Source organism: Rhinoderma darwinii, chromosome 3 (genome assembly GCF_050947455.1).
Source record: "Rhinoderma darwinii isolate aRhiDar2 chromosome 3, aRhiDar2.hap1, whole genome shotgun sequence".
Taxonomy (NCBI): domain Eukaryota; kingdom Metazoa; phylum Chordata; class Amphibia; order Anura; family Rhinodermatidae; genus Rhinoderma; species Rhinoderma darwinii.
The window spans coordinates 158,859,029-158,881,776 of NC_134689.1; the positions used below are offsets into that span (position 1 = coordinate 158,859,029).

General features: G+C 42.9%; 1 protein-coding gene across 2 annotated transcripts in view; it reads left to right on the forward strand.

Annotated features, from left to right (window-relative positions):
- The window catches only part of TMEM19 (transmembrane protein 19), a 67,239-nt gene extending 45,038 nt beyond the window's left edge, over positions 1 to 22,201 (forward strand). For both annotated transcript variants that reach the window (XR_012882388.1, XR_012882387.1), the window contains exons 8-10: positions 10,358 to 10,482; positions 12,404 to 12,481; positions 21,905 to 22,201. The gene's annotated coding sequence lies outside the window, so the exon portion shown is untranslated. The remainder of the gene's footprint in view (positions 1 to 10,357; positions 10,483 to 12,403; positions 12,482 to 21,904) is intronic.
- The last annotated feature ends 547 nt before the right edge of the window (positions 22,202 to 22,748 follow it).

Sequence of the window (22,748 nt, forward strand, 5' to 3'; positions counted from 1 at the left end):
ATAGTGCCACATTGCCCACATAAAGTGCCAGTGCCCACTGTAAATAGTGCCACAGTTCTCCCTGTAGATAATGGCCACTTAGTGGCACATACAGTGCCCATGTAGATAGTGCCAGTGTCCCCTGTAGAGTGCCAATATAATGGCACAGTACCCATGTAGATAGTGCCACACACCCTATATATAGCACCCCCTGTAGATAGCACCACTTCCCCTGTAAGTAGCGTCACCCCCCCCTGTAGATAGCAACATTCCCCCCTGTAGATAGCAATATCCCTGATACAGATAGCGCCACCCCCTCCCACAAAAATGGCACCCCCTTCCTGTAAATCGCACCGCTGTAGCTCCCTGTAGGAGCGGAATCCATCTGGCTGAAGATTTTGCTCCTACAGGAAGCCCCTGAGGTCTCTGTCCATATATGGACAGTGATGTCAGGGATTAACTCTAAAAGCAGAATCCCCTGCCAGAGCGGGGATTCCGCTCCAGGAGTAGCCCATGACCTCACTGTCCATATATGAATAGTGACACTAGGGGCTTCTCCAGTAGCGGAATCCCCGACACAGAGTGATCTGACACCGGGGGTTCCGCTCCTAGAGAGCCGCTGACGTTCTTGTCCATATATGGATAGTGACACCAGGGGCTTCTCCAGTAGCAGAATCCCCAGCCAGAGTGTCGGCCGGGGCTTCTGCTTCTAGAGAGCCACTAATATTGCTGTGCAAATGGACAGTGACGTCAGGGTCTCTGTCTAGAAGCAGAATCCCCGGCCAGTGCGATCTGACGGGATTCCGCTCCTAGAGTCAGTTCAGGTGGCGCTATTTACAGTGGGGGGGGGTGCTATGCTAGATAGCAACCCTCTGCTGTAGATAGCATCTCACCCCCCCCCACTGTAAATAGCGCCACCTGAACGGAGTCTAGGAGCGGAATCCCCAGTGTCAGATCGCACTGGACGGGGATTCCGCTTCTAGACCGAGCCACTATCTAGGAGTGGAATCCCCAGCCAGTGTGATCTGACACCGGGGATTCTGCTCCTACACTCAGTTCAGGGGGCGCGATTTACTGTGGGGTGTGAATCTATCTGCAGGGGGGGGGTGGCACTATCTACAGCGGGGATGGAAAGGGGGCTCTCTCTAGGAGAGGAGTCCTCGGCCAGAGCGCTGGCCGGGGTTTCTACTGCTGGAGGGACCTTAGTGCCACCCACTGTATATAGTGCCACTATCTACAGTGGGGGTTGTATTCCGGGGCCCTCAAAGCCCCGGTACACATGAGAGTGCAGTGCTGCTTCGGTGTGTCATTAAACCCCTTCTAGCCTGCCGACCTCTATAGACATGCTAACTGCACGGGACATCGGCAGTTAGAATGTATATAGCCGTATGGCAGTCGTAAAGGGGTTAATTTCCTGCTTTCCTAAGCCCCACCCCATTAAGAGCTCACCATTCAAAAATGTAAGAGATCAGCAGGCAATGTATTCCCTGCAAATTCTGCAGACTGGGAAACTTTTATCATTACAAGGTTTAGTTTTCCTTTTAAAGGGGTACTCCAACAATTACATTCGTCGATAATGTTAAATAGGTCTAGCAAATAATAATTTTTTCAATTGTCAGTAATGAATAAAAAAGATAACCTACTGTTTTTCTACAATAACCCTCCCCCCCCCCCCCCACTCCAAAAAATAAAATACCCCTATCCAGTAGTTCTATTTAGTCCAGGAAAAGCATGCGAGGTATCTCCACGCTATCTTTTTATTAGGCAGTGCAGTCAAACCGCGCATGTGCAGTCAAACCGCGCATGTGCAGTTGTGCTGTCCTGAGGGCGCAGTGCGATTTATGCGCATTAAAGAATCACAGCGCTGTGTCAGAAGCAAGCAATGGTGCCTGCGTTGTAGCTCCTCGTTTAGGCTTAGTTCACATCTAGTTTTGTGCACATGTTTGTGGTATGTGGCGACATATACATTTTTAAAGATACAAAAACTTATGCATTTGTAACATACGATTACGTTTGTTTATAGTATACATCGTATATGTTTCTATACTATTGTGTCCGTTCTTCTAAAAACGTATACGTTTCTTTTTTGGTTTTTTTTGAGCCAATTCAATAAAGATTTGTTAGTCTAAATATAAAGGAAGAAGTAGGGAGTGGCTGCAGTGTTTTTTGGCGCCAGTACTGAGGGGCTTGGCAGGGGGAGGTACTGTTTTGTCTCATAATCTGGGTAAATTCCCATATATGGAGACAAAAAAAACGTATGTTTTACTTATGCAGACATAGGGTTTAAGATTGCATATGTTGTCATGTCGCAATTGACTTCAATACAAATAAAAACTTATATGTTTTGAAAAAGTACTGAAAACCGTAGTCGTATGCTTTTCAGGACTTGGCAAAAAAAAGGATAGAACGTAAGCGCACAAAACATATAGACAAACTATACTATTAGGTCATTCGTCGTGGCCATTGATATCAATGTACCCCGTGTGGTACACGGTTCTTTCATGTCAAAACGTGCACGTCAGATGTACAGTAAAAACGAGATGTGAACACTTACCCTTACTCATTGGTTCTGCTGTGCTGTGTGACAGCAACAGCAGAACGTGTTCAGTACAATCTCCACATGAAGTGAGGATAGCACACAGGACATATCAGGTAGGTGCATGGAGTTACTGAGAAATACAGAGTGAAACGGCAGTCACATGGGAGGCTGTGTGCGGCCATTTAGTTTCCTCTAGTACCAAAATTAGAATAGAGACTCCGGGGGCATAAACCGGAAAAAGAAAATGGTGTCAGGTGGCATTTTATTTAATAAGTCTGGTTCATGGGGTTTGGAAAAAGTCCCATGGTGGGAAAACGCCTTTAAAATGGAAATCCAGGTAAAAATTATTTTCTGATATGCCATAAATACAAATCAGAATAGCGAAGTTAGGCCATTAAAATGGGAGGGGGTTGTGGTTTTGTCTAGAGCAATACACTGAATTGTCATCATTTTGTGATTCTTGGCATAGAAATTGTTTAACACAACATGCTAAGCAATATTAATATTAGTGGTCCTTTGTTCAGAATGTGTTGATGATGATTGTATACAATTTTGGGCACCTGTGTATAAGAAGGCCATAAGACATTGGCAGTTTTATCCAGTGTTTTTTTTTACTATTTATTGCATACTTAAAAGACTTGGGGATATTAGTGTACTGTAAACTCAACTTTAGCTACTAGTGCCAGGCAGCTGCTGCCAAGGCAATTAAAATCATGGGAGGCATCAAAAGAGGCAGAGATGCTGATGACAAGAACGTAGTTTTGCCTCCATACAAACCACTAGTCAGACCAATAATGTGTAGAAATTTGGGCACATTTGGATAAAAAGGACATCTGAACTGGAGCGGGTGCAAAGAAGGGCAACCAAGGTAATTAAGAGAATGGGTGGATTGTGGTACCAAGGAAGGAATATTTCCCCCTAATATAAGGCTATTGGTAATTGCCTCATAGGATTTTTTTTTTGCCTCCTATGGATCAGCATGGATTATAGGTTGAACTTGATGGACCTGTGTCTTTTTCCAACCTTATCAACTATGTAACAATTCATTAGAAGATCACTTTCCTATTTATGTTCCAATTGCCTCACCTTTCATTCAGGCCTCATGCGCACATCTGTGACTGATCCATGCAGTATGGATTCATCTGCTATAGGCACACACTAGCGCCGTTTTTCTAATAGAGTTTGTGGTATTCTTCATTGCATGACGTTTTGAATAATTATGAAACGTGAATATGGTTCCTCACGTAAGTACCATTGGGCAGCATGCAGACCTTACAGAACATGTACTCTGTGCCGCCCTACAGGGTTTATTTGTGTCGATGTGTGCGTGATCTCTCTAAGGCCCCCTTCTTATAGCGTTTGTGGCCTTCGTTTATCGTATATGTCGGGAAAGCACCCAACGTACACGATCAACATAATCATAGGGCTTATGGTCTCCTCCGAGCTACAGGTTTTTTTTTTTTTGTTTTTTTTTTGAAAGATGGAATAGCATAGTAGACTACGCTATTCCATCCTGAGGGATCCTGCAAAAAAAAAAAAAACATACCGTACAGCATAAATGTCACAAACGGACGCAAATTGGAAACCAATTTTGGAGCGTTTCCACAGCTCTTGCTGCTTTAAAAAAGTGGATGTGGTTTAGCAATAGGTGGTCGGGTCACCCGCTGCGCAAAGTATAGCGGAAATTTATTTTATTCAGTGGCGCATGGACAGCAGAAGATGCAACAAATTTATTAGGAAAATCTATCTTAATAAATTTGACAAATGTTACTCTAGCTTGATTTTTTTTCTTAACCCCTTAATGACTTGTCACACACATGTACGTGACAGCCGTTAAGGGGAAGTATGAAGCGAGTTCACGGGCTAAGCTCGCTCCATACTCAGCGAGTGACGACTGCAAGATCACTTTGATTCCGCCTGTTTAACACCTCAAATGCTGCAGTCAATTGCGACTGCGGAATTTAAATTGTTAGAATCAGGGGGGTGCCCCATCAAACACGCCATCGCGCCCCCCAGCGACGGGATCGGCGAGTGACTATGGTTGTTATGGCAGCCTGAGGGCCTAATGAAGGCCCCCAGGTCTGCCATCTTTGTACTCCCCTGAAGCCTTGCCTCTGCAGGGCTTCAAAGGAGACTGTCAGTATCACGATATACTGCACTACATTAGTATTGCAGTATATCATGCAAGCGATCCAACGATCACTGGTTCAATAAAAAAGTAAAAAAAACAGTTCAAGTTTTTTTATGATGTTCCAAAAAATATATATTTTCCCTAAAACAATGTTAAAAAAAACTGGTATTCCTGCAATGGTAAAATTCCTAACTACCAAAATATAGCATTGTTTAACCCCCTAGCGAACGGCGTAAAAAAATAATATATATATGTATTTTAAACATGCAAATTGCTGTTTTTTGGTCACCTTAGCTCTCCAAAAATAAGGAATAAAAAAATGATCAAAAAGTCTCATGTACCCCAAAATAGTAACACACACACACACACACACACACACACACACACACACACACACACACACACACACACACACACACACACACACACACCATTTTTTAAAGCAAATAGTTTTATTTTTTAAAAGTGGTAAAACATAAAACAACATATAAATTTGATATCGCGGTAATCATTTTAACCTGTACACTAAGATGAATATGTGGGTTTTTAACCGCTTGATGGACGCTGTAAAAACAAAACCCCCCAAAATATGGTGTAATCGCTGTTTTGTTTTTTTTGCCCATTTCACCCCCTTAAATAAAAAAAATTCCGCTTCCCAGTACATTATGCGGTACAATAAATGGTGCCATGAAAAACGACAACTTGTTCCGTAAGAAACAAGCCCTCCTACAGCTATGTCGACAAAGAAATAAAAAAAGTTATGGCTTTTGGAAGAAGGAAATAACTCAAATTGATCTGGTGTTAAAGGGGTTTTCCTATAATTCATATTTATCACCTATCCACAGTATAGCTGATAAATATCTGATCAGTGGGGGTCTGACAGGAGAGAGTGAGAGATAGATAGATATATATATATATATATATATATATATATACACACACACACAACCGTTCAAAAGTTTAGGGTCACTTAGAAATTTCCTTATTTTTGAAAGAAAAGCACAGTTTTTTTCAATGAAGATAACATTAAATTAATCAGAAATACACTCTATACATTGTTAATGTGCTAAATGACTATTCTAGCTGCAAACGTCTGGTTTTTAATGCAATATCTACATAGGTGTATAGAGGCCCATTTCCAGCAACCATCACTCCAGTGTTCTAATGGTACATTGTGTTTGCTAACTGTGTTAGAAGGCTAATGGATGATTAGAAAACACTTGAAAACCCTTGTGCAATTATGTTAGCACCGCTGTAAACAGTTTTGCTGTTTAGAGGAGCTATAAAACTGGCCTTCCTTTGAGCTAGTTGAGAATCTGGAGCATTACATTTGTGGGTTCGATTAAACTCTCCAAATGGCTAGAAAAAGAGAGCTTTCATGGGAAACTCGACAGTCTATTCTTGTTCTTAGAAATGAAGGCTATTCCATGCGAGAAATTGCCAAGAAACTGAAGATTTCCTACAACGGTGTGTACTACTCCCTTCAGAGGACAGCACAAACAGGCTCTAACCAGAGTAGAAAGAGAAGTGGGAGGCCCCGCTGCACAACTGAGCAACAAGACAAGTACATTAGAGTCTCTAGTTTAAGAAATAGACGCCTCACAGGTCCTCAACTGGCAGCTTCATTACATAGTACCCGCAAAACGCCAGTGTCAATGTCTACAGTGAAGAGGCGACTCCGGGATGCTGGCCTTCAGGGCAGAGTGGCAGAGAAAAAGCCATATCTGAGACTGGCTAATAAAAGGAAAAGATTAATGTAGGTAAAAGCACACAGACATTGGACAGAGGAAGATTGTAAAAAAGTGTTATGGACAGACGAATCGAAGTTTGAGGTGTTTGGATCACACAGAAGAACATTTGTGAGACGCAGAACAACTGAAAAGGTGTTGGAAGAGTGCCTGACGCCATCTGTCAAGCATGGTGGCGGTAATGTGATGGTCTGGGTTTGCTTTGGTGCTGGTAAAGTGGGAGATTTGTACAAGGTAAAAGGGATTTTGAATAAGGAAGGCTATCACTCCATTTTGCAACGCCATGCCATACCCTGTGGACAGCGCTTGATTGGAGCCAATTTCATCCTACAACAGGACAATGACCCAAAGCACACCTCCAAATTATACAAGAACTATTTAGGGAAGAAACAGGCAGCTGGTATTCTATCTGTAATGGAGTGGCCAGCGCAGTCACCAGATCTCAACCCCATAGAGCAGTTGTGGGAGCAGCTTGACCGTATTGTACGCAAGAAGTGCCCATCAAGCCAATCCAACTTGTGGGAGGGGCTTCTGGAAGCATGGGGTGAAATTTCTCCCGATTTTCCTCAGCAAATTAACAGCTAGAATGCCAAAGGTCTGCAATGCTGTAATTACTGCAAATGGAGCATTCTTTGACGAAAGCAAAGTTTGAAGGAGAAAATTATTATTTGAAATAAAAATCATTATTCTAACCTTGTCAATGTCTTGACTATATTTTCTAGTCATTTTGCAACTCATTTGATAAATATAAGTGTGAGTTTTCATGGAAAACACAAAATTGTCTGGGTGACCCCAAACTTTTGAACGGTAGTGTGTGTGTATATATATATATATATATATATATATTTATATATTTCTTGGACCGAACACAGTTCAGAGCATCATAGTACTCTATGATGCTAAGGCCTCATGCACACTTCCATCACCGTTTTCACGGATCCGTGTGTCTGTGATTGTATCAGTGTGGTTCCTGTGTGTACTCCGTGTACACTTCCGTGTTTCCATTTCCGAGAGGAAACAAATTCGCATTCACACTATGCCCCCCGATATCAGTGGGGGCACAGCGTTTCATTGTCAGTAGCGGTACACAGCATGGACAGCGACAGGGTCCTGAAACATTAGAAATCTATATTGTGAGCACCGCGCATAGTACTCACTGTCCAGCGGTAGACACTGTCCAGGGTGCTGAAAGTTACGATCAGTGCTGGATAGAGAGAAGAGGCTGCTGATCAGTGCTGGATAGAGAGAAGGGGCTGCACTGATCGGCAGTAACTCTTTCAGCACCCTGGAAAGAGTACCATGTGCGGCGCTCACAATATAGATTTCTAATGTTTCCTTCAAAAACCTGCAACAAATAGTAAAGTGCAACGACTTCTGCTGCAAAAATCACAACTCAGAAAAAAAAAAGTTTATACTTACCCAGAACTCCAAGCTTCTTCCTCCAGTCCGGCCTCCAGGGATAACGTTTCATCCCATGTGACCGCTGCAGCGGTCATATGGACTGCCGCGTTATCCAGGGAGGTTGGACTGGATGTCAAGAGGGATGTGTCACCATGACAACGGCCGGGGTACGTATGAGCTTTTTCTTTCTATGACTGCGGAAACTGCCCGAAAGGGCTGCCCCTTCTCTCTATACAGCACTGATCGCCAGCCTCTTCTCTCTATCCAGCGCTGAGCAGAGGCTGCCGATCAATGCTGGATAGGGAGAAGGGGCTGCCGATTAGTACAGCGCAATATCTCTTTCTACGGGTACTTCTGTCTGCCCGGCCGTTGCTAGGCAACGGCTCCGTCACACACGGATGCCTTCAGTTTTTTTGACGGACCCATTGACTTGTATGGGCCCCAGGTCACGGAATCTCGGACCAAAGTAGGACATGCTCTACATTTGTCGGAATGGAACAACGGGACTGTCAAAACAACTGAAGTGTGCATGGCCCCAATGAAATGAATGGGTCAGGGATCTAGCTGTCAAAAAAACGGCTAGAATCCTGAAGGAAAAAACGGAAGTGGGCGTGAAATACTGCCAACGTACGGTCTGTATATCACGGACCCTATTCTCGAGTAGTGTCAGATATCAAACAAGTCAACTAAAAGCTGGGTGCTTTGGATTATGGAGCAGATTTATTAAGCCTAGCGTTTCATTGGCCAGTCTTCATAAAAAGATTGCTGAAAATGCGCCTAATTTATTGAGTCCCACGCCTTTTCTTAAATTAGGTGCATTTCTAGCCATCTGTACTACTGAAAGCTAAATTTATGCCGGCTATGAACTGGCGTAGATTTCTGCTGTGTTTTATGCCAAGAAAGATGTGGATCTCAGCACCTCCCCAGGTGGGATGGGTTTGTTGTGACCCTCGATCGCCACAGGTTTGGGTCTCAGGTGTGGGTTACGGAGCGATCACACATTTCTGCCATATTCTGTGGATATGCCAGAAATGTGTGGGATGGGAATTCTCCTTTTGAGGGGTTAAAACAGAATCATTTTACTAAGTGTATTAATCATAAAAATGAGAAAGCTTCTCTAGAAACAATCAAAGCTGAACTGTATAGACCACAAGCTCAGGGATCAGCTTTAGGATGATTACATAACCTAGGCTATTTCAAACATTCAAAACAATACACTCCCAATAGGCGGAGCAACCGACACTGTCTTCAGTCCCCTTATAAATTCTCCATTTTCTCGACGTTTTCTACGTACTTAAATACGTTTGTTAGACGAAGAGAATCCTGCATTTTCCGCCACCACATAAGCGCAACGAGCACTCGGACCTCTTGTTGATACAGTGGAAAACAACAACACGTGACGGGAGCCATCGACTGTTTCTATGGAGACATCCAATCAACGCGGAGCGCTTTTACAGGTGCGCGCTGAATTCAAAAACGGCATAAATAGGAGTCAGCTGTGTGACTGTGCGTAGTCTGGCTCAGGACGCAGGTGAGCGGGGAGAGCAGTGGCTGCGGGCTCAGCGTACAGCTGGTTATTAGGAAGGCGGGGGAGGTAATTGACCTTCATGCAGACATAATAAAGGGGGTCCGGTAGTTCCAGCTTCATTTTTCTCCGGACATGTCGTTGTTTATACGGTCTGCGCGCCTTTGACATTGCTTGGGGCGTTCCGTTACTAGATGTCGGCTGTTGATAGACGGAAGCGGCGTTTCAGTGTTTGCATTGTCCGGTATCTAGTGACCAGTCTACCTATAAAACATAGCTGCGGCTCCTAGTCCTGCAGCCCGCTTGCTTGGAAATTGCAGGTTACCCAAGACCACAGATCCAGCACTTCTGTTATCGTTGTCGGCAGCCAAGTATAAAGATATTTTGGGTTGCGTTTGCTCGTTCATCTGCTGGCCGTTGCCCTGTTTACAATGATTAGGAATGAGCATTCATGTGAACGCTCGCTTGCCCGATCGATGTAACAATCTTGTCCAAACGCCATTTGCTCTGCTTGTCTTTATTCAAATATTGAAATTCCCTGACGTTGCCTAGCAACGCTCCCGTAATTACGGCTGCACACATGTAGCCGCCCGTAATTACGGGAGCCCAATAGACTTCTATGGGCCTGCCCGTGTCGTAATTACGGCCTGAAATAGGACATGTTCTATCTTTTTCAACGGCACGGGCACCTTCCCGTAAGCATACGGGGAGGTACCCGTGGCCAATAGAAGTCTGTGGGCCCGTAAAAACGGGCGTTTTTATGGTGGTGTGCATGGGGCCTATGGCAGATGGTTATGACCGGTCCTCCTTAACCTATCCCATAAAGGGAATCCTTTTTTTTCCCGGGACACAACCATTTAACTTAGTGAATCCCTGTGGGGGTGCTCTCGGAATGTGTTCTACAGCTGGCTTTCTAGATGTGCTATTGGTGGGGGGTTACTGAATGTGTGAGCCCCTGCTAGTCTTATTGTAACTTATTATCTGTGGTTTGAATATTATTTTACTTAGATTTATGAATTTGTCATCTTGTGTAGGTTACAGGTTTAAACTACAGTGTTTGAAAAATGAGTGGCAGTAAAGGATTGCAGGCTAATACTCATCCTAACCAACAACAGCCAGTCACACCCAGCATAACAAAGCGAAAACAGGCACAGCTAAGGTACGTACAACACATCCCTTAAATGGACGCTAGCTTTTCAAACAGGCTATGCTAATCGACTAGTATACCTGATATATAACAATTTTGTACATGCAGAGTTACTGCCACTAGATGTCTCTTCCTGTAATCTGCTGTCCACCCCTGGCTGTCAAACAAAGTCCGTCCCTGGTTAGACTTGCTGCAGAAGGTGGGGTGTGAGTCTTCCCTGCCTGCCTATACAAGTAGAAGGGGGTGGAAGCAGGAGCAGAGTGAGACACAGGCTGCTGGTAAGATTTGTCACCCCAGTGCTGGATTCTCAGCTACACTGGTCTGTACTGCTGTATAATGTCCTGCATGCTTCTGCAGTGTGAGTATCCTGCTCTCCTATCTCTATCTACATGCAGTATATAGAAGACATAATGGCACTTAGGCTCTGCCCGCTCACTCAGACAAAAAAACGTCCGAAATTGATTTCAATGGGAGGTAGAGGCGTTTTTTTTTACTGCAAAGCAAAAAAAAACTCTTGTGGTAAAAAGAAACGACATGCCCTATCTTGAAGCGTCTTCTGCCTCAGACTCCATTGAAATCAATGGGAGATGGAAATAAACATTTTGGTTTTTTTTCCACGATGTTTAACGCTTTTTTCGCCAAAAAAGCTTGCTGTTATTCAATTTTTCTGTTGAAGAGAGAGCTAAAAAAAGCCTCAAAGAACGCGTGTGGTGCAAAACCACAAAAAAAAAAACGGAGCTGATTTTTCCAGGCAGAATTTTCTGCCTGCAAAAAAACTCTTGTGTGAACAGGGCCTAAATGTGCAGTCACACGCGGTGTATTTCTGCTGCAGAAAACTGTCCAATGGGAAAAAAGTTCTGCAACTCGGGCAAGTTTCTTAATTTTTTTGCGCTGCAGAATCTTTCCCATAGGCTTACATTGTAACGTTTTCTGCAGCATATTTGTACTGTGCAAATAAAAATCAAATATGCCATGTGAGACTGCACTGTAAAGGGTTAATGGACTTTTTCATGAATCGCTTTCGTACGAAGTCTAGAAATTCTGTTAATACTGCAGACTACTATAAAACAGCTGGTTTTAGCATAGAAAAAAAAAGTCATCTATTTTTTTTTTTCCTCCCTGTGTTCTCGCTGCTGCTAATCTGTGCTGCTGTGTGGGCTTGGAGCAGAATAAAGTCTCCTTCCACCTCTGGCAGCTGACAAAATAGTCAGTTCTCTGCATCCAATGTTCACTATCTGCCGGGAAAGTGAGTAGTGACGAGAAATACTGTGACATCCACATTATGCACTCCCTTAGAAATTATTGAAATAAAACAAATTTCTGAGTGGGCAAATACAGTGTTTTAAGTATGCTGTTAGGATTGTAAAGCTCTGCATCCTGACAAGCTGACAAGTAGTCTCTGTATATCGCCATGCTTCTGCAGAGGCTCTGCTACTTCCCTGACAAGCTGGGCAGAAAGCAGTTTCTATTGATAGCTCTGCAGTGAACAGAGAATCATTATGCAGAGAACTGGCTGTGGGAAGTGACTGAGCATGTTAGGTGGACCAGCACACTGCTTTTCACTTTGAACATCAGGTGGTGCCATACTATGGAAGTAAATGTCATAAGGTTTTTTAAACAGCATATAAATGGCAAATGTTACAATTATATTTAATGGTGGCACAATACCTTTCAATATAGCTTGTCTACTTAGTGTTGACTATGAAGGAATGAACAAGACCCTTCTCAAAGGGACTATAGAGGCAGTGAGCAAAGCAAATGTAAAAAAACATAATTTAATAATTTGTGCAGAGGGTTTATTTTTAATAGATTGGAAAGTGTTCATCTACATTGTAAGTTAGTCTGGGAAATCTATCGGTTACCTGCGCGTGTTCTTGGAAGTTGACAATGGCTATGCTATAATTTTTTTAATTATTTTTTTTTTCCCTTCCAGTAATCCTTTTAGGAGTCCTACGGATAATTTAATATCTCCTTGTTCTTTGAGGATACTGAAGGCAAAGCAATCTGTAAGGTTAGTTCTTGCATTAAAGAAGAAGTATGTTTTGAATCGTTGGGCCCATTATACTGTTAAAATCCCTGTGTAACTTCCCTCGTGGCTGTAGGATATTATGAAGGCATAGCCTAGCACAAGTAGCTTCTTGTTCCCTATAGTTATGTACTTCTGTTAGTAATGCAGCAAGAAACCTAAAACTGCTGGCAGAACGTTTGTTCTTGGTGATCTGTATGTTTTACTAAATAGCCTTTCTGGATCTCCTTTTCTTAGACCTGTTGAGCCGTTCCCTCTGTTATTCCTACTGAAAATGTATGAATAGTTTGACAAATAGGTGTTGTTTTTTCCCCCCTTGCCATCACACTGTAGGCATACACCCCATTGACAATGCCCAGTTAATTTAATCCTACATTTCCAGGTGGACTATCAGAGGATTTTTATAAGAATAGTTCTGAGAAAAGATGCTCCAGCTTTTGTTTTGTGAGGAGTACAAGTATTTACTAAAACACGCCTGCCAAGAGAGCGCGTTGCTGGGTGCAGTGGGGTCAAGGCATCACCATTAGGGCTTATTTAGACGAACGTGTAATCCGTCCGTGCAATGCGCATGATTTTCACGCGTGTTGCACGGACCTATGTTAGTCTATGGGGCCATGCAGACAGTCTGTGACTTTTGCACAGCGTGAGTCCGTTGCGTAAAACTCACATGTCCTATATTTGTGCGTTGTTCGCGCATCACCAACCCATTGAAGACAATGGGTGCGTGAAAATCACGCATGCCACACGGAATCACTTCTGTGGGACGAGCGTGATTCGTGCAAAACAGCTGTCAAACTGTGAATGTACACAGAAAAGCACCACGTGCTTTTCTGTTTACAAACATCCAAACGGAGTGTCATAATGATGGCGGCTGTACGAAAATCACGCAGCCACGCATCATATGCTGATGACACACGGAGCTGTTAAGTGCCTTTTGCGCACGCAAAACGCACACGCTTGTGTAAATCCGGCCTGATGGGTATGTGCACACGTAGTATCTTCAGCCATTTTCCTAAAAATTGGAAGCAGATTGCCTCCAAACATCTGCCCATTGATCTTAATGGGGAAAATGGCGTTCTGTTCCGATGGAGCATCTTTTTTATGCCTCGCTTTCCAAAAACGGCACGAAAAAAAAAGACGCCCGCAGAAAAGTGCATGTCACTTCTTGAGCCGTTTTTCGTTGACTCTATAGAAAAACAGCCGTAAAAGAACGCAACTTTGATTAAAAACAGTTTGAAAATCAGGAGCTGGTATCCCTTAAACAGCTCCGTGTCTTCAGACGTTTTTTTATTTTGTGTGTGCACATACCCTTAGAGCCTATCTATGCCTTTAATGATTTGGGTACGAAAACCTTTAACAGCATGCTGCCTTACCTGCTATGTGACCTCTCACCAAGCAGTTATGAACGTGATTGGTTAACCAGTTCAGGTCCAGGCTATTTTGAGCCTTCACGACCAGACACCGTTTAGCCATTTTTAGCACGCATTAGTTAAATGGCTATAACTTTTTTTTATTTGTTGGGCTAACGACGTGATTTTTGTGATGTTTTTTTCTGTAGACAATGCAGGTTTCTTTTTTTTATTGTTTTTGTACACATCCTTTTTGCTATTTTGGAATTATTATTTTTTTCTCAATTTTTTTTAAAATAGTAAAAAAATAAGCTTTTTTACATTTCAGCTATTTTTTTTTTTTTGTAACATAGTTTTACCCTAAAATAGACCTTTTGTTTGTGATAGTCATTGTCTACCGTAAATTTTAATATATTAGGGTGATTGGGTCCGGGCTAGTGTTACGACAATGATTGGCGGGAGGGGAATGTTTTTGCGGTGGGTATTTACTTTTATTTTTTTTTTGCAATTTACTTTTTATTTTTTTTATTACAATGGTCTGTCCCTCAAAGGTGGGGAACTTTTATATATTTTTTTTTCTTTCTTTTACACCATCTTTTTCCACACTAACTGAGCTGCACAGCAGCCCCAGTTACAGGGCAAATCAGCCCTCTCATAGTGACGATTGTCACTAATAGGGCTGTGCTGGGTCTAGTAAGACCTAGCAGCAGCCTGCCACTAACGGCACCCGGCGATCATGTGACCAGTCACATGAACACCGGGAGGAATAGAGACAGCGGCGCGGCCGCTGCCTCTATTCTATACACCGCGTTCATTGAGCACTGTGTAAAAAGACATCGAAGAAGACAGAAGCAGTGAAAGTTGCTTCTATCCTCTCTTCAGGGTCCCCGGCAGTCACTGACAGCCGGAGACCCGACATTCAGCTGCCCGATCGCTCGGGCAGCAAGTTAAAACCCGAGCCGTAAAAAGTCTATGGCGCGGGTTTTAAGGACCCTGATTGCTGGCTGTAAAAACACAGCCAGCGGTCAGGAACCAGTTAAAGGGCGTATGTCACCAGATTTTTCACTCAAGGTACTTACATTGTTGGTCTGGTATTGCAAAAAGCATTGCCCACATACCTTTATTACATGTCTTGTTTCTTTCAAAACTCTAAAAATAAACTTTAATGTCTTCGCTGGTCGTATGCTAATTCGCCATAAAGAGTCCTCCATAACAGGGAGATTTTCATCCTAACGCCTCCCCGTTCCGCTCCCTCTTAGGCTATGTTCACACGGAGTATTTTGGGGGAGGAATATCTGCCTCAAAATTCCGTTTGGAACTTTGAGGCAGATTTTCCTCTCCCTGCAATCTGATTTTCGCGCCGTTTTTCGCCCGCGGCCATTGAGCGCTGCGGGCATAAAACAGCGCGAAATACGCTTTCTCTGTCTCCCATTGAAGTCAATGGGAGGTCAGAGGCGGAAGCGCCCGCAGATAGGGCATGTCGCTGCTTTTTCCCGCGAGGCAGTTTTACTGCTCGCGGGAAAAAGACGCGACGCCTCCCATTGAAATCAATGGGAGGCGTTTTCGGGCTGTTTTTGCCGAGTTTTGCGAGGCGGTTTCCGCGTAAAAAAACTCTGCAAAATACCCCGTGTGAACATAGCCTTAAAGAGGCTCTGTCACCAGATTTTGCAACCCCTATCTGCTATTGCAGCAGATCGACGCTGCAATGTAGATTACAGTAACGTTTTTATTTTTAAAAAACGAGAATTTTTGGCCAAGTTATGACCATTTTTGTATTTATGTAAATGAGGCTTGCAAAAGTACAAGTGGGCGTGTTGAAAAGTAAAAGTACAACTGGGCGTGTATTATGTGCGTACATCGGGGCGTTTTTACTACTTTTACTAGCTGGGTGTTCTGACGAGAAGTATCATCCACTTCTCTTCAGAACGCCCAGCTTCTGGCAGTGCAGACACAGCCGTGTTCTCGAGAGATCACGCTGTGACGTCACTCACTTCCTGCCCCAGGTCCTGCATCGTGTCGGCACCAGAGGCTACAGTTGATTCTGCAGCAGCATCAGCGTTTGCAGGTAAGTCGATGTAGCTACTTACCTGCAAACGCTGATGCTGCTGCAGAATCAATTGTAGCCTCTGGTGCCGATGTGGCCGACACGATGCAGGACCTGGGGCAGGAAGTGAGTGACGTCACAGCGTGATCTCTCGAGAACACGCTCTGTGTCTGCACTGCCAGAAGCTGGGCGTTCTGAAGAGAAGTGGATGATACTTCTCGTCAGAACGCCCAGCTAGTAAAAGTAGTAAAAACGCCCCGATGTACGCACATAATACACGCCCACTTGGACTTTTACTTTAACCCCTTAGTGACCACTAATACGCCTTTTTACGTCTGTCACTAATGGGCTTTAGGCTAGGCTGACGCCTTTTCACGTCAGCCTAGTCTAAGTCCTGCACGGGTCACCCGTGCAGGCAGGAGCCGAGGCTCTGCTGTCTGATGACAGCTGAGCTCCTGCTCCAACGCCCGCGATCGAAGTTTACTTCGATCGCGGCCGTTTAACCCGTTAAATGCCGCCGTCAATAGCGACCGCGGCATTTAACTTTGTTTACAGAGGGAGTGAGCTCCCTCTGTCACCCATCGGCGGCCCGCGAATGTAATCGCGGGTCTCCGATGGGGTGTCATGGCAGCCGGGGGCCTGATAAAAGCCTCCAGGTCTGCCCTGGACATATGCCTGTTAGGACGCGCCGGAGGCACGTCCTAACAGATTGCCTGTCAGATTTACACTGACAGGCAATAATGCTCTGGTATACGAAGTATACCAGAGCATTATAGCAGCGATCGGAAGATCGCACAGTAAAGTCCCCTAGTGGGACTAATAAAATAAGTCATCAAAGTGAAATAAAGATTATTAATAAAAAGTACAGTAAAAAAATCCATTTTTTTCCATAAAAAGTGGTTTTATTTAGTAAAAGTGTAATAAAAAAAAACCACAAAAAACCATGGCGAAATTGCAATTTTTTTCCATTGCCCCCAAAAAAGTCATAATAAAAATGAATCAAGTCCCATGCACCCCAAAACAGTACCATTCAAAACTACGTCTTGTCCCGCAGAAAGCAAGCCCAAAAATCACTACATTGATGGAAAAATAAAAAAATTACGGCTCTTGGAAAGCGACGATGCAAAAACAAATAATTTTAGTTCAAAAGTGTTTTTATTGTGCAAAAGTCGTAAAACATAAAAAAACCTCTACATATGTGGTATCGCCGTAATCGTACCGACCCATAGAATAAAGGTAACATGTTATTTACGTCGCATAGTGAACGGCGTCAATTTAAAAACGCATAGAACAATGGCGGAATTTCAGGTTTTTTTTTATAATCCCCCCCTCCAAAAAGGTTAATAAAAGTTAATATAAAAATTATATGTACCCTAAAATGGTGCTATTAAAAAGCACAACTAATCCCGCAAAAAACAAGTCCTCATACAGCTATGTAGACGAAAAAATAAGAACGTTATAGCTCTTTGAATGCGACTAGAAAAACGAATAAAATAGCTTGGTCATTAGGGCCTAAAATGGGCTGGTCACTAAGGGGCACTTGGACTTTTGCAAGCCTCATTTGCATAAATACAAAAATGGTCATAACTTGGCCAAAAATGCTCGTTTTTAAAAAATAAAAACGTTACTGTAATCTACATTGCAGCGCCGATCTGCTGCAATAGCAGATAGGGGTTGCAAAATCTGGTGACAGAGCCTCTTTAACCTCTCTAGCAAGTTCCTGTCAGACACTTCTCTATCTAAGGGCTTTTTCAGACGAACGTGGTATAGGTCCGTGCAACGCGCGTGATTTAAACGCGTCTCGCACGGACCTATATTAGTTTATGGGGCCGTGCACACAGTCTGTAATTTTTACACAGCGGGAGTCCGCTGCGTAAAACTCACAACATGTCCGTTCTTTGTGCGTATTTCGTGCATCACGCACCCATTGAAGTAAATTGGTACGTGAAAATCACGCACACCACACGGAAGCACTTCCGTGGGACGAGCGTGATTCGCGCAACAGCTGTCAAACTATGAATGTAAACAGAAAAGCACCACGTGCTTTTCTGTTTACAACATCCAAACGGAGTGTCATAATGATGATGATGGCTGCGCGAAAATCACGCAGCCGCGCATCATACGGGGCTGACACATGGAACTGTTAAGTGCCTTTTGCGCGCGCAAAACGCACACGCTCGTGTGAATCTGGCCTAAATCGTATACCTGCGCTGTGAAGTCGGGATCTGTCAAATGTTGAGGCGTGTCTTTTAATTTTTATAGCCACTATATACCAAGCACTGCTGCGGATGTGTGCCCTCACAAACGCCTATTGAACCGTTCCTAACCTGTATGGCTAGGTGCCTGCTTCTGCACCATTCTGTACTTGTGAGGAGTGTTCGAGATAGACCTGGCTATCAGACTGGTAGCAGTGTTTGAGCACTGCCATTTAAATTGAAATCTATTGAATTGCAGAAAGAGCCAAGCGCAGCTATAGGGTATGTGGCAGCTGAGAATCAGTGACCAGGCGTCACCAGACCCTCGTTCTCCCTATATGCGAGGATCCCAGAGCCACTTGCGCAGCTGATTATGTCATTCCTATAGGAATCAATGGACATTGCTGTGTACTTGTGCAGAGCCACCTCTCCATTCTTTCTCTGACTGGATGCCAGCCACTTCACCTGGTGGGATGTGGTCCAGTGATTCATGTTCTGGAGATAGTTGGGAATACACCTTTAAATCCTTAGCCTTTAAAGGGAACCTGTTACCAGCATTTCACCTATTAAACCAGCAATACCTGGTGGTAGTGGGTGAAAAATTATTTCTATATATCCTATAATTGTCTTCTAAGTCGGCTCTGTAGTTTAGTATTCAGTTTTTTAGTGTTCCCACACCGTATGATAATGAGCATAAGAGTCATATCTTCGTTTGACGTTTGAAAAGTCTTTCTGAGTTTACTCCGCCTCCTTACTTTTGATTGACAGCTCCTCGCCTTCCCCCAGCACACACAATCCTGCGCTTGTGCATTGGTGTCCTATTCTGGTGTGTGCGCACAAAGGGACACTGGATTATTACGATAAAAGGCGCAAAATGTTTGCCGACCGTTATTTACAGTCGGAAGAGGAGTTTAGGAGAGGGAATAACGGCAATGAACGTTTGATAGCAGCGGCCAGCGAGGGATAAGTAAAGTTCAATAGGTGAAATGCTGGTGACAGGTTCCCTTTTAAAGTAACTGACTTCCAAATGGTCTTGCTTAACCCTCTCCCATCACTAGACTGGCTATTTACGTCCGGAGAGGGTTATTTAAAAATGGTGCCCGCTCAGAAGTTGATAGGGCGCCATAGCCGCCGGGTCTCTATTGTGCTGCACAATCGGAACCCAGCAGCAATGCTTGCGATCAGAGACCTCTTTGATCGCAAGCACTTAACCCCTCAGATGCTGTGGTCTGATGTGACCACAGGCATCTGAGGTGTTTTTTTTACTTCAATTTTGGGATAGCGGGAGCTGGTGTTCCTATAGCAGCTGGGATCCGCCTGAAAGCTCCCAGGCCTGCTATATGAATATTGCTATTAAGCGCTGCCTGCGATGCACTGATACTGTAATATTGCAGACTATGGCATAAGCTATCTAATCGCAGGTTCAAGCCCCCTAAAGAGGCTAAAAAAATAAATGAATAAAAAAAAAGAGAAATAGTCTCCCCCCTTTCCCTAGATCGCATATAAAAATAAACACATTCGGTATCCCTATGTCCGAACGCCACTACGTGTATTGGATAGAAATATAAATATCCAATACAAATAACGCCATAGCAGGGGAAAACATTTCAGACGGCCAAACTGATGTTTTTTTGCCACTTCAACCCCCTTAAAAAAATTTGATAAAGTTATTGAAATGAAAAACATTCCCAAAAAATTGTATCAATAAAAACTACAGATTTCCCTGTGCAGACTCCTTACACAGCTCTCTACACAAAAAGATTTAAATTACGGGCCCAATATGGCGCTGCAAAATATTGTTTCAAACTTTTATTTTTAATGTACTAAAATATATCTATATAAATTTAGTATCCCCCCGTGATCGTACTGACCAGCAGAATAAAGGTAACGTGTCATTTTCACCATACAGTGAATACCGTAAAAATGAAACCCATAACAAAAACTGGCGGAACTACTTTGTTTGTTTTTTTTCCAATTCCGCCCAATTCTGAATCTTTTCCCAGTGCATCACATATTAAATAGTGCCGATAGAAATTGCAATTTGTCCCATAGAAACTAAGCCCTCAAATGGTTGTCAACGAAAAAAATAAAGTTCTGATTTATTTTGAAAGCGGGGAGGAAAAAAACAAAAGCATAAAAAAAAAAAATTACTCTGTGCATTAAATTGTTTAACCCTTTCAGGACCAATCATTTAATTTTATACTATCTCTAACTGGGAAGGCAAAACTATATCTTGGCTAGGCAGAATAAATATACTGTAGTTGAATGTTCTACCATGTGTACTTTATTTGTTCCAAACAATAGCCTGTACACCCCTGAGACTACGCTTTCCAACTCTGAACAAGATATTCAGAGGCTTTGTTTGGGCATCTAAAGGACCCAGGATAGCCCGTAGCATTTTAATTCAGGGGAAAAAACAAAGTGGGTTTGGCACTGCCAGACTGCGTCCTATTACTGTATGGCTGCAACACTAACCCGAATTCTTGATATCTCGCAAAAAAACATCATCCAAGCTGCGGATACAACTAGAAGATATATAATCGGAAATACCTTTGACTGTATTTAAACAGGTTTTGTCCTCTTGGGGCTCTAAACCCTATTGAGACCTAGTACCAGAATATTCTAGAACAAATAGAACCCAATGGGACTATTTTGAACTGTTGAGGCAATCCTGGCCAAAATATTAGACGGAAGTTTTAGAATGGTGTGTCAACTGACACCCTTCAGTATACTTATCCAGATCCATAAGTTATATCGATATATCAGAGAGAAGACACAGAGGCAATGCTTTGTACGTACACATATCCTTCTCTGCTTTTATTGATAGAAATGCAATTACAATAATTTCTTTCAAAAGGAGAGTATGCTTGAGGTCATCCAATTACTTACAATGTGACGTTGGCTCTATATCCGCCAATTACATACAATGGGGAGTAGCTCGTGCTGAGCCAATCGCAAGCATGAAAGGCTTTTTACATGTAAGACTACAATTTTCCATAACATGCAACATCACGGACTGTCAAATCACCAGCCTATTCCCCATAACAATGGTAAACAAACCATATGCCCAGACGATATGGGGCGGCAGACTTGAAAGAACTGGTAAATATTTAGCTATATTCTCCGTAACAAGGAATTCTAACGTTCTCTAAAAAAATAAAAACCTAATTCTTCAGACAATTTAAAGAAACAGATGATTCTTCAAATAAAATAGATTCTTTTATACAAGGTGGAGTTACATAAACACATCTTACTAACTTTCAAACAACTTAAACGTTCCTATTGTAGGGTCTGACGAGTGCTGAATCTACACAGGGATCTTACCCCCTTTGAGCTTTTGTACTCCTCCAGGTCTACAACGCCGAAAGCAATAGCCACTCCTCTTAGACACACAACCTCCTCTTGGATTTGGAGTTGAAACCCTCCTACTCAAATAGTTGGTTGAATGTCTCCCCTACTCCTGATGAATGGGCAAAATCATTCACGATGTCCTTTTCTGTCTCGCGTAAGGCTCAAGAGACAAACTTTGTACCATCCGGATAAGATTTTAAAGTACCTGTTCTTCCACACAGTTTATCCTAACACATCTAACATATGCAGGTGCTGTGATCAGGCTAAAGGTATAATGACTCCCATTGTAATCTGCTGCGTCAGATAACTTGACTTGGAATGTCATATTTGCTTATTTTCCATATTCTGAATCTCAATGTAAAAATATTTTTATTTTTTTTTCTCCTTTCATTTTTGTACATTTTAAACAAGAGTTTAAATAAAGAATTATAATAAAATGTTATACTAATAGAACAATATTTTTTCCTAGTGATCCCAGCATTACCACAAAGAAGCAATTCCCAAAGTGTGACATAAATGGTAAAGAAAATGAGGTGTCCTGAAGATGACGTCGCCCATGCTGTTGTGTGCTGACCCCTGCTTCTTGCTGCTTGTTTTGTTACGGGGAATGTGTGTATGGCTGTTTAAGGTTTAAAGTGTAATTCTGCATGTAGAGCTGCTAAGAGAAAAAAATACTTTGTATACTTTATGTCATTGTAAGAAAATGAACTAGTTTTATTTGTGCAACCTGTAAAAGCTTTGTCATCTAATAATAAAAATAAATGGTGGAACAAACACCTTTATATTTAATTTCCCACTGCTTTCGTACAGACTATAATCCGTTGGCCCCTGGTCCTGGTTGAGAATCAGATTTTTGCACCTCTCGTACAAGCTAACCATACATATGGTTGTCATCTCTTCCCCCCCCCCCCCCCCCCCCATAAACATGGATGTTTATTCTATGGGTGATAGGGAGATAAGTTGCTGCCAGACACTGAAGTCCAGCATGCCCTGTTTCCCTCAACATCTGCCGTTGGGGTTCAAGTGGGATGTTATCGCATATTAGACTCAGTGGATCCACAAACACTTATTTAAAGACCCTGTAAACCTTTTGTAGCCTTTAACACAGAACCTTAAGGGTATGTTCACACGCTTGGCAAAAGACATCGGAAAATACAGAGCTGTTTTCAAGGGAAAACCGCGCCTGATTTTCAGCCGGTTTTTAATCAAACATGTTTTTTGACAGCAGTTTTTCTATAGTCCATGAAAACTGCTCCAAAAACAGCTCAAGAAGTGACATGCACTTTTTCGAGGGCGGTTTTCAAAACGGCAAC